Source organism: Sus scrofa, chromosome 1, assembly GCF_000003025.6.
Source record: "Sus scrofa isolate TJ Tabasco breed Duroc chromosome 1, Sscrofa11.1, whole genome shotgun sequence".
NCBI lineage: Eukaryota > Metazoa > Chordata > Mammalia > Artiodactyla > Suidae > Sus > Sus scrofa.
Genome location: NC_010443.5, coordinates 115,216,045 through 115,232,192, shown reverse-complemented (window position 1 = coordinate 115,232,192; position 16,148 = coordinate 115,216,045). Strand labels below are relative to the sequence as shown.

At 38.4% G+C, this 16,148-nt stretch overlaps 1 protein-coding gene across 11 annotated transcripts in view; it reads right to left on the bottom strand.

Annotated features, from left to right (window-relative positions):
* The window catches only part of ZNF280D (zinc finger protein 280D), a 125,913-nt gene extending 113,738 nt beyond the window's left edge, over nt 1–12,175 (bottom strand). For 4 of the 11 annotated variants that reach the window (XR_001306182.2, XR_002344729.1, XR_002344730.1 and 1 more), the window contains exon 1: nt 11,986–12,131. The gene's annotated coding sequence lies outside the window, so the exon portion shown is untranslated. Of the gene's footprint in view, nt 1–5,033; nt 5,185–11,985 lie in introns of all 11 variants that reach the window. The other 7 variants (XR_002344724.1, XM_021094794.1, XR_002344727.1 and 4 more) reach the window with 6 other exon arrangements.

The following is a 16,148-nucleotide window of genomic DNA, read 5'->3' as shown; positions in this document are numbered from 1 at the left end:
AAGACCTCTAATAACATAAAAATTAAAAATTAACATCAAATAAAATTTGTATGCTTTTTCTCTTATTAATCTGCCTTTTATCAATTTATTTATTTATTTACTTTTGTCTTTTTAGGGCTGCACCTGCAGCATATGAAGTTCCCAGGCTAGGGGTCCAATCGGAGCTACAGCCTCCAGCCTTCGCCACAGCAATGAAGGATCCAAGCCAAGACTGCCGCCTATACCACAACTCATGGAAACTTAACCCATGGATCCTTAACCCACTGAGCAAGGCCAGGGATAGAACCCGAGTCCTCATGGATGCTAGTCAGGTTCATTAACCGCTGAGCCATGACAGGAACTCCAATTTAATTTGAAGATCCCAGATTAATCTAAGAGGATAAAGGAAAAGTGTGTCATACAAATAAAGATCTTCCTGTATACAGATTACATTTATAGACTGAACAAAAAGTATTATGCATGTTAATAACAAATGAGGCTTTCAAAAGGTCTCAAAAGAGGAGGATAAAAGGAAAGTCTAGCATAAATTTTTTTGGTATTTTCTCAAAAAACAAAATTTACAAAAAATATACATTGAAGATGTACTATTTATCAGTTTTAGTTACCAGAGAGCCATTAAGTCCAAACTTCATTCAAAGAGTATATTTATTAAGCATGCACTATGTGCCAGGCAGGAATACAATGATGGTAAAAATTAAGACACAAGTCTTGCACTCATGAACCTTACGGTCTAGAGACAGACAAATACAAACAGATTAAACTGACAATGGTAAGTGCTATGGAGGCTATGGACAAAGAATTTAAAAATTAGGTCTAGTTGGCATAATCAAAACTGGCTCCCCTAAGAAAGCAACGATTAAATAGTTACTTGAAGAATGAATTGGAGTCAACTAGGCAAATAGGAGAGAGAAGAAAACATTCCATCCAGAAGGAAAAGCATGTGCAAAAGATCTATGACCCAGCAAACAGGAGAAACTGAAAAGAAACCAGTGTGACTAGAAAAGAGAAGCAACATCCAAGACAATGAAAATAAGACAGGAATCAAACAGCAAAGCACTTTGGATGCCATGTTCTGGAAATTTTGTCCTTATCCTAAGAGCTATGGAAAGCCACCAAAGAAATTTTAAGCAGGAACTGATATAAACAGATTTGTGATATGGTGTCAAAGTAAAAGAATTTAAGTCTAAAATCAAAGAGGTGGTGGTTTTATTCTATTCTGTTCTAATCAATCCTCACTAGGAATACTGTGTATTCACCATGACTCTTTCAACTTAAGAAAACCAGCTCAACCTGCCTTCAGCAAAAAGAGAATTTATTGGCTCATTAACAGAAACAGCTGCAAGCACATTTCAAACGATGATATGTAATCCCGTTTTTTCTTTCTCCATTCCTGAGCTTCACTTCCTCTACTCTGATTCTGTCCTCAGAAAGGGTCCTCCCATTGTGAATGACTATAGCAGTTCAACTTAACTCTTTTCAACGTTCGAGATCCAGACAATGAAAAGACAATCATTTGTCTGATTGGAGCTGACTGTCTGGGCTAAAGTCATGCCCTTTCCTAAACCAGTCACTACTGATCCTCCTGGTAGAGACCCAAGGTATGGGGTGGGGGCAGGAGAAAAGGAGAAAACTACAAGATAAATACTGGAGGACAGGATGGTTCCCAAAGGAAAACTAAGACATTTGCTAGCAAGGTAAGGGAGGTAAGGGTGAATGGATGCTGGGTAGCAAAAATTACACATGACCACTACAAGGAATTCTAAATGAAGCTCTGTCTCAGTCAAAGGACTAAAATATTTAATGTAGGAGACATGAGACTGGTGAGACAGGGGTGGCAGAAGTGAAAGCTGTTTATGTATATTGTAAAATCTGTCATAAGAAAAAAGGCAAGAGGAAGACTTGTTCCTTGGGGTTCAAGTAATTGTAATAATAAACAATACTGACAATATTTACTTAATTTGAGTAAACTAGAGAATTTCATTCCTACTTTGAACTTCAACACAACTACGTAATTCCTTATATACTACAAGTTATAGTAATTATAAATTATTTTTACAATAACTATCATCATTACCATTTGCTAATTAATTAAATAAAAGCATTCAAACCCAGGCACTTCAAAGAACAGAGATTTCCCCATACACTATTTGCCTCCACCAGGAACAGGACCAAAATTACAGAGAGGCAGAGTTCATCTAAATATAAAAACAATTAGCTGTTAAAATATCAGGAAATGAGATGAACTTGAGATGTGATAAATCTCCAGAAAAAAAAAAATATGAAAAATTCAAGCATTATGCAATTGAAAATGGTCACTTTCAAGATGCCCAAAAATCATTCTTCCAACCCTAACACTATAAATATATTCATCTAGTATATGTAAATTTTTGCCTAGAGAGAAAATAAAGGGGGATATTCAGTTAAAAAAAAAAAGCCCTAATTGAGAATGCTGAATTATGAAAATTCATTTTGGAATTAGTAATAAAGTATTCTGGTAATCTACCTTCCATACCCACACATTTTCTAGAAACTCTCAAGTACACTGTAATGAATAAAACATTTGGGGTGGCACTCAACACTGAGAATAAAATTCTTGAATGAAATTAAATCATGTAAATTCCTGAACAAAAAGCAGTAATTGATAATTTTAAATAAACAATATAAATTGCATTTTAATAAACTTGTTTGATGGTTTAACTCATAATTTGCAAAGATACCAAGATCTACTTCACAGATACTAATTCAGAGCAAACATCTCAAATCATCATGAGAACCAACTTTTTAGAATTTTAACATTTTTCTTAACACAAACTTTTTTTTTTTTTTTGTCTTTTTGCCATTTCTTGGGCCGCTCCCATGGCATATGGAGGTTCCCAGGCTAGGGGTCCAATCGGAGCTGTAGCCACTGGCCTACGCCAGAGCCACAGCAACGCGGGATCCGAGCCGCGTCTGCAACCTACACCACAGCTCACGGCAACGCCAGATCCCTAACCCACTGAGCAAAGGCAGGGGCCGAACCCGCAACCTCATGGTTCCTAGTCGGATTCATTAACCACTGCGCCACTACGGGAACTCCAACACAAACATTGTTAATGAAAAATTAATAAGTAGAAAGCTTGTGTTTCAGCAGACTGCTTAAATTTACAAAGCAATCCAAATCAACATAGGCATTAAAAAATTCTATGAAAAAGCAACCCATCTTAGAGTTCAGTCTGCGGCTCAGCAGTAATGAACCCAACTGGTAACTATGAGGACACGGGTTTAATTCCTGGCCTTGCTCAGTGGGTTTAAGGATCCAGTGTTGCCGGGAGCTGTGGGGTAGGTTTGCAGATGTGACTTGGATCCAGCGTGGCTGTGGATATGGCTATGGCGTAAGCCGACACCTGTAGCTCCAATTCAACCCCTAGACTGGGAACTTCCATATGCTGTGGGTGCAGCCCTAAAAAGACCAAAAAAAAAAAAGCAACCCATCTTTACAACAAGGTATAGGGAATCTCTCTTTGCAACATCTCCACAAGTACAACTTGCTACTAATCCTAATCCAGGCTGCAGTCCATTTGCTGCAGTTATTAACGCCTACTTTGTCAGCCAAAACCAAGCTGAGCACAAAAGGACAGTACTCTACTGAAAGCATCCATCTTAAGATCCTAATGACCCTTCTAATAGACAAACCAACTGTTTCTTCCATTTTCATTTTCCTTATCTTGCATCTATTTTAAACCAAATTTTGTGAGACATCCTCCTAATTTTTTATATGCCAGTAGACTGGTTCTCTATACATTTCCTCCTTTTTAACTCTTTACAGGGTCTCCATATTCCCTTCCTCCTTAAACAATGTAAAATCAGGTTCTGTAAAGTTCCCACCTTAGCCCTACACAAATTGTTCTCTAAAAGACAGATCTAATAAATTCCATAGTCTTAGCTAGCAGTTCTCAACAGCAGTCTATAAAATCCTCAAATATTAACTTCCAATGCTGACTCCTCAACTGTTTCAGTCCTTCATGTTTTAACTCCTGAAAACGGCTGATACTTAAACTTACCTCAAATTCAGTATTTTCAAAACTGAACATAAATCCACCTTAAAAATTAATTCTACAGCATTATTCACAATAGCTAAAAAGTAGAAACAAGCTAAATGTTTGTCAAATGATGAATATTTAAACAAAATATGATATATCCATACAAAGGAATCTTAAAAAGATGAAGTAATGATGTATGTAACATGAATGAACCTTAAAAACATTATGCAAAGTGAAGTCAGTCATATATGTATGATTCCAGTTATGTTTTCCCCCTTTTAGTCATCATATGTTATCAATTCCCAAGTGCTATAGTCTTCCTTCAAAATATTTCCCACAACCAACCTTGCCTTTCCATTCATTAAGTACTTGTTCAGGCCCTTAAAACCTCACACTTATAAGATTCACTATATGCTATTTCTCAGCATCTGGATCTATCTATTTTTATCCATTCAATATGGAACCACCAAAATTAATAATTTCCTAAAATAATGTGTTCACTGTATCACTTATTAATTCCAAACTTTTCAATAACTCTCCACCGATACATGCAGAGCTGGGTTACCCTAATGCCACAAGCTTCCAGAATGCAGTGAGGCTCAGAATAGGCCAATGCTCCAGGAGATGGCACTTCCACGGGTAGTTATGCTGCCACATTTGCACTGTCTAACCCAAGGAAAAGAGAACATGTAATTTTGAGCTAGAAAAGCTGAGGGTGAAAAAAGACATAGGCATCACATCTTAGAGTAAGTATTACAGTGAACGAAATGAACTTTTTCTGAGATTCAATTTCCTCATCTATAAAGGATGGATGCTGATATACCACCCATTTCAAAGTATTATTTAGAGGATGAAATGTAACTATCAAACACTATAATCTCTGAAACACTTTTAATCTCTAAAACACTACATTTAAAAAATAAAGATTAAAAAGATATCTTGCGTTAGAAGGTCTCAAAAGAACACAAATACTAACAATGCAGTGTCAAAAGTAGTGCCAACTTTCTTATTTACCTTTTTTCTATTCAATAAAGTTGGGAGATCTATTGCTTATTTTTCCTCATGGAACTTAACAAAGCCAATTCCATGTTGCATTCTGTTCCATGAAGACCTTTCTACTAGCAGTCAGCAATCCTTTTTAGCTGAAAGTCAGATAATCTTAAACCTTGAAAAGGAAAAGCAAATGAGTAAACAAAGAAGACAGGGATCAGGATAGTCCTAAAATCCTCAGATCTCTCCCAAACCCTCCAGGTTTTGCTTCTCAAACTTGCCAAAAGTTAAGAACAAATACCAAAAAATAAGGGACACACAGGGTAGAACCTAAGAGTAAGGAGCACATTATTCCATAGACTAACAACCTTTGCTTTGGATTAATATCCCTCAACTGAAAGACATGCAAGCAGTTATCATGATGAAGAAATCAAATCTGGCCAAAAAAAAAAAAAAAAAAAAAGTGTGTGGTTGTGTGGTTTATTAACTTTTCAATAATTTTTACTAAAGGTATAGTTGATTTATAATATTGTGCCAATTTCTGCTATACAGCACAGTGACCCAGTCATACATATATATACATTCCCTTTCTTATACTATCTTCTGTCATGGTCTATCCCAAGAGACCAGATATAGTGCCCTGTGCTGTATCTTTTTCTAAAGATAAAGCCCACAACCCAAGTTGAGAAATTTAACAAATATACATTAATTTACTTAAAAATTACTATAACCCACTGCATATTCACATGAATATTATGTAAAATAGTTATATTTCCCAAGACAAAATAAAGAAGAGTGGTTCTGTTTTCAATTTTTACAAATCTCATTAATTTTATGTTCATAAAGACAGCTGGATTCTCTTATCTGCTTCTGATTCAGTCTGTTACACTACATCGTTGTGTCAAAGTGAGGAAACCCCAGATCCATAAGGTAGGTAGAGGATAAAGGCAGGGCCTTGAAGAACCTTTGAAAGCAACTCAAATCCCCAGACCATAAATATCATTTCAAAAGTCACCATCTGCGTTCACCATAATGGTGTTTTAAACCAGAAAAGGAGAAATGTTTGCAATGAAATGACTGAAAAATTTTCTATTGAAATCAGTTCACCAAAAAGCCTAAATACTACACCCTGATCCTACAGGGTTCCAGTTAATCATTTTTAACCATGGAGGATCTCTTAAGGTAAACTATGGAAGGCAAAAGAAAAAACGGTAAAAATATTTCAGAGTGGAAACCCCAAGTAACAACTTTCTAAGTACTATTTGCATTCATTAAGGTCAGAGTGCAAAAGGGTGAAAAACTTCATGGTACCATGAGGCAAGCAGGTTTAATGTGTGTTGCAAACCAGCAGACCTCTGCATCTCACCATACAAACTAACGGTCAGTATACTATCAGAGTTCATAGGAATAATTTTAGTTTTTTCTTTCCTTAGCAGTTTTAGTTTTAAAAATTGATAACGACTTTCATTGTTCGTAGACATCTTCAAATAACAAAAGGAAATTTTACTCATTACTTTAAAATAGAATAAAACTCTATTTTACTATGTGGGTCTACAGAATCCTTTTACAAATCTAAGATACGTAACAGAACCTTAGTGATTTTACTTTCCCCACACCTTGAAATATTTTGCTAATTCCATCGTCCTAGGTGTTTTTTCACCACTGCTCATCAATTTTTCCTAACTATGCTTTTGAAAAAACTAAAATAATAAGAAAACAAAAGAATTGCTTAGAAAGATAATGCAAGAGTGAAATAAATCATCCTAATGCATTATCCTTCACCTTTTTTTTTTTTTTGAGTTTTCTAATTGTTGGCACAAAATACTGCATTCCAGATTTCTATACCAAAAAGGTATATAGAAGATTCAAGGTATTATCTTTGCAGTCTGTATCAGGAAGGAAAAACTTTACTTGTACCCTTTTAGGTACCTTGACCTGTCTACTAAACTAACAAAAGACAAATCAACAGAAGAAAAAGCATATAATTTTTATTAATATTTACATACACTGGAGTTCACAGAAAAGAAGTAAAACTTAAAGAAGCAGTTAGACTTGAGAGTTTATATACCATTTTAACAAAGGAAAGGAAATTGGGGGTTTGAGAGACAATACATCATAGGGAAGAAACTAAGAAATATGTGGTGGAACTAACGGAAGGTAAGTTTATTTTAGCTGGGTCTGTTCATGCAAACTCATCTCATTGTCGACCCTCCATCTCAGGTCATAAACATCTCTTCCCTTCCTGGTACAGTGAGGAAAACACTCACAGAAAGAAATGTATGCCCTGCTTCTAGGCAGTGACCAGGAGGAGAAAAAACTCTTCTTCTGTTGATTTCAACTTCATACCACTCAAAATAATCCTTACATCAAAGGCATATTTTAGGGTGGCATATCCTGTTCCTCTTCATCTGTTTTCAATTAATAAATACAGTTAAGAGCTCAGAACTTTTTGGCGTTCCCATTGTGGCACAGCAGAAATGACATGAGCTGTGGTGTAGGTTGCAGATGCAGCTCAGGTCTTAAGTTGCTGTGGCTGTGGTGTAGGCCAGCAGGTATAGCTCCAATTCGACCCCTAGCCTGAGAACCTCCAGGTGCAGCCTTAAAAAGCAAAAAAAAAAAAAAAAAAAAAAAAAAACTCAGAACTTTTTATTTTCTGTCCATCTGTCCACAATGGAATAGAAGAAAACTAACAGAGGAGCTATTTTTTTTTTACAATAATTAGATGAACCTAAAAGATAAATGCAAAGATAGACAGCAAGCAATGTAATAATGATAGTAAAATTTGGGAAATCTCAGACTAAGTACCCAGATGAGATATTCTAAATAGATTTTCTCAAAAGTCAACAATCAATGAGTGAACAACATATTTCTAAAAACTAAAAGGAAATATAATATTCTCAGTCAGTAGGAAAGACTTTATCATGCAGTATTTTTACAAGAATACAGATAGATCATGCTTTTTTGCTAAAAGGACATGTGACAGTATTCTTTCATCCTTCATGTTTGTGGGCTAAAATTCACTTGATACAGTTTATAAGCAGTTAAGTATTGAATGCAGGTGTATACAATGGTGACTAGAAGGAAATTCAATGATGCAGAAATTTTTCAAATTTACTGGATTATTCTAATTGATGCTTACAAATCTAAAACTGAAAACATCTTGCAATTATGAAACAAAGAAGATGGCCATCTCCCCTTCAACAAAATTTTAAACCATCCAAAGTTTCAAAAAATTCTTCAAGTACTGCATTTGATATGCACATTGGAGAAAGAAGACCCAGAAAGAATGATAAGAAGCTTTTAGGGAAGTACTTGTAATCTCCAATCACTATTTACAAGGTAAATGTGTTCCAGGCTGACTTATGACAGTTGATGAGTTAGTTGCATTCAGACAATGTTGCTCATTTCAGGTATATATACCTTCAAAATCAGGTAAATATGTAATAAAAATCTGGGCAACATGTGAAAGTGAACATTGTAAGATTTTTCACTATTTTTCCTGGTATACCGAGAGTTAAAAAAATCCTTAAAGCAAAATTGTTTGGCAAAAATCAATAAAAATCCAAAACGATATTTTTGATAGAAGTTACCAAGCAAACCAATTCATCACATATATCTTTAAAACAACTTGGAAGTTCCCATCATGGCTCAGTGGTTAACAAATCCAACTAGGAACCATGAGGTTGAGGGCTCGATCCCTGGCCTTGCTCAGTGGGTTTAGGATGCCGAGTTGCTGTGGCTGTGGCTGTGGCTGTGGTGTAGGCCAGCAGCTAGAGCTCTGATTAGACCCCTAGCCTGGGAACCTCCATATGCCACAGGTGCAGCCCTAGAAAGACAAAAGACAAAAAAAAAAAAAAAAAAAACTTGACTGAAAATCAAGTATTTTTGAATCCTCTGAAGCAGGAAAAAAAAAAAAAACTATTCTGGAATACATATTAATGCATATATCATAACTATTTCTCATCTTTCAAAAGTTACTTCAAGTAACAAAATACAACAATCTCCAATTTCCTGTCATCTAAAACTGTAACTTACTTTCTATTTACAAAAACTATTATTCCATGTAGGTACATTCCCTGTCCAATTTGTATAGAAAAAGAAATCTTGGCATGGTTCTAAATGTTCTCTTGAATAAAGAAAACAAGTGTGGTAGTGGAGGGTACAAAATTATTTATTGCTTTCCTTTGACCTCCTCTCCTCTACCAAGAAAGCCAATGCTGTAGTAAAGCGCTAGGCTGAAGAAGCAGGACTGGACTATAAACCCTAACAGGAAAGAAAGGGTTGAAGTGGGGATGCTGAGGTTTGTATTCCTTCCTCATCAAACTGCCCCAGAACTTTTCTATTTCTCACAGCTCACTATACAAGGGTCTTAAGCAAACTTTCAAAGTCTGTCTGCTATCTACTTCTGTCTGTCTCCTCTCCCCAGTCACCCTGGGCTCTAATGCCAACTGGAACAGCAATTACAAGTTCCCTGAATTAGATAAATTAGTCCTATCCTGCAAAACTGCTCCCCTCCTTCATCCCCAAACACCCATTTCTAGAGAACTACTTCCAACCATGTTTTACGAGATAACTGCAAATTCATATTAAATACTAATGACAAAAATATCATCGCATAGATTACTTGCTAATTAGCAAAAGGAAATGTTTACAGTGGAAAGACAGTCTGTCACCACCTTACCCAAGAGGTAAAAATTAGGAGTAGCAATAGGATAACCCTACTTTAAGTACCTTCTGATGTTGTAGAAGGTGCAGCACACTGCAGGACTTGTTAAGTATTCTTGCCAAAAATATTTGGCCTGATCTACTCAAGTCTTTAGACCTAACTTAGAGTTTACAGAAAATACAGGACACAGGGTACAATTTAACCTCATGAGGAAGAAACTGCCAGTAAAACACAGAAGGTAGGTTATTCTACATGCCCACTAGCCTGGTCTCTTCAAAAGGTCAACGTCATTCCAAAAAAAAAAAAAAAAAAAAAAAAAGAGAGAGAGAGAAACAACTACACTAAATTAGAAGAAACTAACACGAACTTAATTCATGACTGGATACTGGTTCCAAAATAAATGACTAAAAAGGACATTTGGGGGACAACAGGGAACGGGTGAAGAACATGTGAATACATACTACATACATTTATTAGATTATCCGGGATTATGTAGGGATTATTTTTAATTTTAAATGCGATTATGGTGTTGTAGTTACAAAGAAAATCGGCCTTAATTTTATAGTGTATGTACGGACACGCACAGTACTTAGATGTGAATTGTTATGAGAGATGAAACACACTTTGAAAATGTTCACCAAAAATAATGTGAGATAAGTAAAGCAAACACGGCAAAAGTAACAACTGTAAAAACTAGGTGGTAGGTATGAATGCTCAATTGGGCTATTCAACTTTTCAATGTTTGGGGGAAAATAACGTGAAAGCTTTTAAATTTTGTTAAAATTTAAATTAATAAATGAACTCATAAAAATAAAAATGCAAAAGAGGTGGCAATGGAATAGAATTTCTTAAATTTTATAGGTGAGCCTCCTTTGCTCTCCTCCTCACTCACCTTGTTCTCATTAAAAAAATAATAATAGTAATATAGTCAATTGAGCACTGAATGAAGAATCAGAAGACCTAAGATTATAGAAATGATTTATCACTTCCCAGCCATGACTTCATTAAAGATCTCTCACCCTGAGCTCTCTTTCATCTTCAAAATCAGTCCTATCAACACACACAACACTGCGCAAGTGGTAAGGAGTTAGCAGTGACTAATACAAATGCAAGATAAAATTATAATAGTATTTGTACCGATGCTTTAAAAACATCGAGAGCACACAGGCCCAACTTAATTCGCTCAGCAAACCTGCGCCTTGGTGACAGGCACAATAAGTTTCTGCTTAGGTACAGCTTGAGTTGACACGGTAATGACCCAATGCAGGACATCTCACAAATGCGGAGAGATAGATAGCTTTTGTGCTTTAAATCTCTCCTCTTAGGTTTCAATTTTATGTTTAATGCCGATAGAGAACGTCAAATTCTCAATACACAGTTCAAACCTGAAAACAATGAATAAATAAGGTTTAAGTTCACAGGTTTGGTTTTTTTAAAAAAAAAAAAAAAAACACCTCATTGCAAACAAAGAGAAACCCTTTGGACGAAGGTCTCCCGTGCTTGCAGAAGCGGCTTCACTTTGACGTTTCTCCTCTCTAGCTGATTTCTCCATAAAGGCGTTAACACTTGAGATAAGTTGGGAGGAACTCCTTCCACCTCTAAAAGCAGGATAAAACCTCAGAGTGAGCTCATTCTTTCCGTCTCACCAAGGGAAATCTGCAAGCTCAGTTAGGAAATTGTGTATCCAAGTCCACTGCGCTCCTCAGGGCCCCTTTCCCGCAGACAATAACGGGACGTCTAGGGCAGAGCGGGGAAGTCCTTTCACAGGAAAGAGGATGTGAGCGGGGAATGACTGGTCACCTGGGCCGAGGAACCTAGGCCCTAAGGTCCCCGAGGCCTCCAAGTTATGCAGCCCCTTTGGTCTCTGCCTCTGACTGAAGAGACTCGGGGGAGCGCTGGAAGGAGAGGAGCGTAAGTCCCCGCCAAACATCAGCACAAAACGTAAGAAAGACCAGTGGAGTAGCCTCCGAAGAGGAAAGCCCAAACCAGACCAGGGGCAAACAGGTCCTGGGAGGCGAGGCGGGGAGGAGGCGGCGGCGGCGGCCTGCGCGGCCCCGGCCTGCGGCCCCGAGCCGGCTGCCGCGTCGCGGCGGGATCCCTCCCCCGCCGGGGCCAGCGCAAGATGGCGGTCCGGCCACCGCCGCGCAGCCGGTCTCTTCCCCCGCGCCCTGGGCGCTCTCGGCGACCCGCGCCGGCCTCGACACCCCCAGCCCGGCGCCCCCGGAGTGGGGCCGCGCAGGCCGCGCGGGAGGGCCTCTGCCTGCTGCAGCGCGGGGCGGGCGAGGGCGGGCGGGGGCGGGGGGCGCTTACCGTGAGCGGAGCGGATCGGCCTGACTGGGGCCCTGAGGAGGAGGAGAAAGAGGAGGAGGAAAAGGAGGAGCACGAAAAACTACACAGCAGCGACGGCGGCGGCTCCCATTGCGGAGCAGGCAGCCGAGCTGTGGGCAGGGGGGGAGCTCTCGTGGAGCCGGCGCGCTGCCTCATGGGTAGGCTCCGGGTCAGCCTCCGCGCGTCCGGGCTCCCTTTATTCTTGCAGATGCGGGAGGCGGACGTGGGCATGTGCGTCGCGTCGCGGGCCCTCGAAGGCCACGGAGCACTACCACGCTCCTGCAGAGGCCCAGGGCCAGGGCCAGGGCCCCAGGCACAGCTCCGAAGCCTGGGCCGCGTCGAATCTAAAGATATGGAAACGCGAGTTCTGGGGGCTCCCCATGTGTAACAGCTAGTTCTCCGCAGGCTTGGAAAGTAAGAAGGTTTAGAAAGAGAGGCGCCATTAAAAAGAAATTCTGTGCCTCAGCGGCGAAGACCACGCAACAGACGAGAAAAAGAAATGGAGACGGCTCTTCTAATAATTGGCTAATTTTGCCAAATTTGTATTATACATGCGAGTTTGCTTGTCTCCTTTAGTTCCTAACAGCCTTTAACAACTTTACAAAAAAAAAAAAAAGATACCTGTAATAACTTTACTAAATATATATATGTGCATTTACAAGAACACGTGCTAAAATACTGCTTGCATAAATACTTGCTAATGTATTGTACTGTATGTAATACTCTAATGGATATAGGTTCTGATATGTACGGAAAGTTTCCTTTCTCAGTTGCCCTCACAGGATGGATGGCAGTAGTGGTCACGGTCTCAAGAGTGACCTGGATTTGAAATCTTGTCTCATTAGCGCTGCTTAATGTACACCAGCCACTGCATTAACCGTTCAGTTACTGGAGCATACTAATTCTTCCTGCCTATTTGAATTAGTTTCATCTTTCTCAACCAGAGTGTCCCCAGCTCTTCTCTGGCAGTTATCATTACAGTTGTTTCTTTATTAATTACCATTCCCAGATCAGTCTTCCTCAAAGACCACTTAAATTAGTCCTAAAAACCTGGAATGGCTACAGATGACCAGGACCTACTCTTCTCCCAAATGGCCCATCTTTCCTTTTCTTCTTGGCACTGGAAATAAACTTCATAGGAAAAGATAGAATAATCAAAATAAAACTAATGGAAAACTAAAAGTTCAAAAATCTTAGAACATTCTTAAGTCATATTTCAGATGTTTCAAATATAGTTCCTAATGATTTGCAAAATATGTTACAAAATGAGGATGAATTTAGGATTTCACACTGTTTTCTACAGTCTGGTCCTCAGTTTGCAGAGACAGAAACTTAATGTTGTTAGCCCCCAGAGCCAATTTGAATCCAGTGGGATGATTCATGCCAACCAAACTTAACTAGACACTGATGTATAAACCAGTTTATCTCCTTTTTTTTCTTTCCCCATGAAAATCATAACTGCTACGGAGACAAGAAAACTGTGTACACATTTTCACTCAAAAGAAACATTTACATGAGAAGCCAAATTTTCAAAGATGTCTGGTGAGTATGAAATCAACACACAAAAAGTAAATTGGATGGTTTTTACTTGACTCCTCAATCCTCATACTCCTTCCTTGGCTTCTAGAACACAGCTGTCTTGGTTCTCTTGACATACTGTCCACACCTTCCCATCACTTTTTAGTGCTTCTCTTCCTCTGACTTTTTATATTTCCTACTCTTTGACATTCTCTATATGCTAAGTATCTTCACAGTACTGATTCTCCTAGAGTGAGATCATCTGCTACTCTGACTGTAATGGATATAGGTGATTTCGCAGCTTCTATTCCACAACTCTATTGTGTTCATCAAAATTTGGATGGAATAACCACCACCCCCAAGTCCAAGATTACTACAACTAGCCTAAAACTATCAGAATTACCCTCACCTCCTTTTTTTTTCACTTTTTTTTTTTTTTTTTTTAGGGCCATACATGTGACATATGGAAGTTCCCAGACTAGGGTCAAATCAGAGCTACAGCTGCATGCCTACCCCACAGCCACAGCAACACGAGGTCCAAGCCACTGTGACCTACACCACAGCTCACAGCAATGCCAGATCCTTAACCCACCGAGAGGGGCCAGGGATCAAACCCACATCCTCACAGATAACAGTTGGGTTCGTTACCACTGACCCACAACAGGAACTCCCTACCCTGATCTCCCTTTGAACCAGGTTTTGTTTCAGAAACCAACCAGGATTTTTGTTTGATTATAGACAAAAGAAAAAGAAATTGTTTCTTTCTCTGGATATGGCATTAGAATGCAAATACTGGGAGAGATACAACCTTTTATATGTGTGTCTACTGAGAGCCAACTGAGAATAACGCTAATGTGTGGAGGGGGAAGCAGTGGATGAATCAATCATAGAAAGTCAATCCATGAACCTCCCAATTAAACCCAACCTGAACCCCATGCAATAGCTAGACTTCTCTGTTATATGAGCCAATAAATTCCCTTTTTCTCTTTAAGCTAAAGGGGTCCAGAATAAGCCACTATAGCATAAAAATTATTTTTAGCCAAAAGCATTTGAGTACCTGAAATCCCTTATCTTCCTAAAACCAGAACCTCCCAAAAGAACTCCATTGTCATAAATCTCCTCCCTGGGAGCAACCAGAAAAGACTGACTTATCACTGGAGACTATGAGAATTGTCACTACACCTAAACAGACATTGTCACAAAACTATCATATCTCCCATCTTTTCTCCTAAGGGCCCATTTCTCTTTCCTAAAAGTCATTTATTTTCACATAAGTGTCTTTCCCCTTCCCCTTCATCTATTAAAATAGTATATAAGCCCTAAATGTGATTCTCTGAGTCACATTTCTTTGTGAACTCCCCTATATAGTATGTGATTAAAATCTGTCTTTTCTCTTGCTAACCTTTTGTCAGTTTAATTCGCAGGCCCCCCAGAGCTAAATCCAAGAGGGTACAGAACCCTGATAAAGCCAGTTTGAGTTTGGTTTTATGTTATCTGCAACTGAAAGCATATTAACTGTGGTGGAGACAATGATAAGTATTCACTGTCTTATTTTCCTCTTATATACCCAGGAAGTCCAAATTTCCTAGCTCCCTTAATTCTACATTAGGCCAAGTAACTATTTCTAGCCAGTGGAATATAGACTTAAGCAGTGATTACTAAATCTAAGCCTGACCCTTAAAACCTCCAGTGATTTATAGTTCCTTTTTGTTTTTCACACATCAGTCAGCCAGATACAGAACTCTGAGGAGGTAAGGAATGGCAGCAATATTAGATGAAAGTGCCCTGGGTCTCTTAACGATAGCACAAAGCACATTTATCACACTGATGCTCATTGTACTGATGAGAGAAAAATATAAATCTTTATTGGGTTAAGATACTAGGATTTGAGGATTGATTGTTACAATTGCAACCATCACCTATCCTGATTAATAATAGAAATGGTGGCCTACTGTAACAAAAAACCTAAAATATGAGGAATTAGTTTAGCATAACAGTCATGTAGGAATTAATGAAACACAGTAGGCTAAGTAACTGTAGATTCATATCAGGCACCAGCTAAACTGTTTCCTACAAAAATTAGAAAGCAGTTCAGAAAAGTACATAATTTGTAGCTCTAAGGGAAGAATTCAGAAAGCAATATTAATAGTGGATATTGGTGGTTTTTATGTGATTAGCAGGGTATTACTAGAAAGAGATTAGTGTAGAAGAGAATTAATCAGTTTACAAACAAATGAAAGAGAATAGAGTCCAGTATTTGAAAGCTTTGCAGGATTTGAAAACACAATACTTCTATATTCCAAAGAGAAAGGGATATGATTTAAAAGGCTTTGAGCATGGAAGCCTCAGTAGAATTTGAACAAAGTGACTCAGCCCTTAGGAAAGATCAGATTATACATGTTTATTTCAGATAGAATCTACTGTTTCATATAGCCTCAAAGTAGCAGCCTATCTCCAGCTTCATTGAGATATAATGGACAAAATTATATATACTTAAATGTGCAGTGTGATGATTTGATATACATATCCATTATGAAATGATTACTACAATCGGGTTAATTAACACATCCATCACCGGACATGATTAGCGTGTGTGTGTGTGTGTGTGTGTGTGTGTGTGTGTGTGT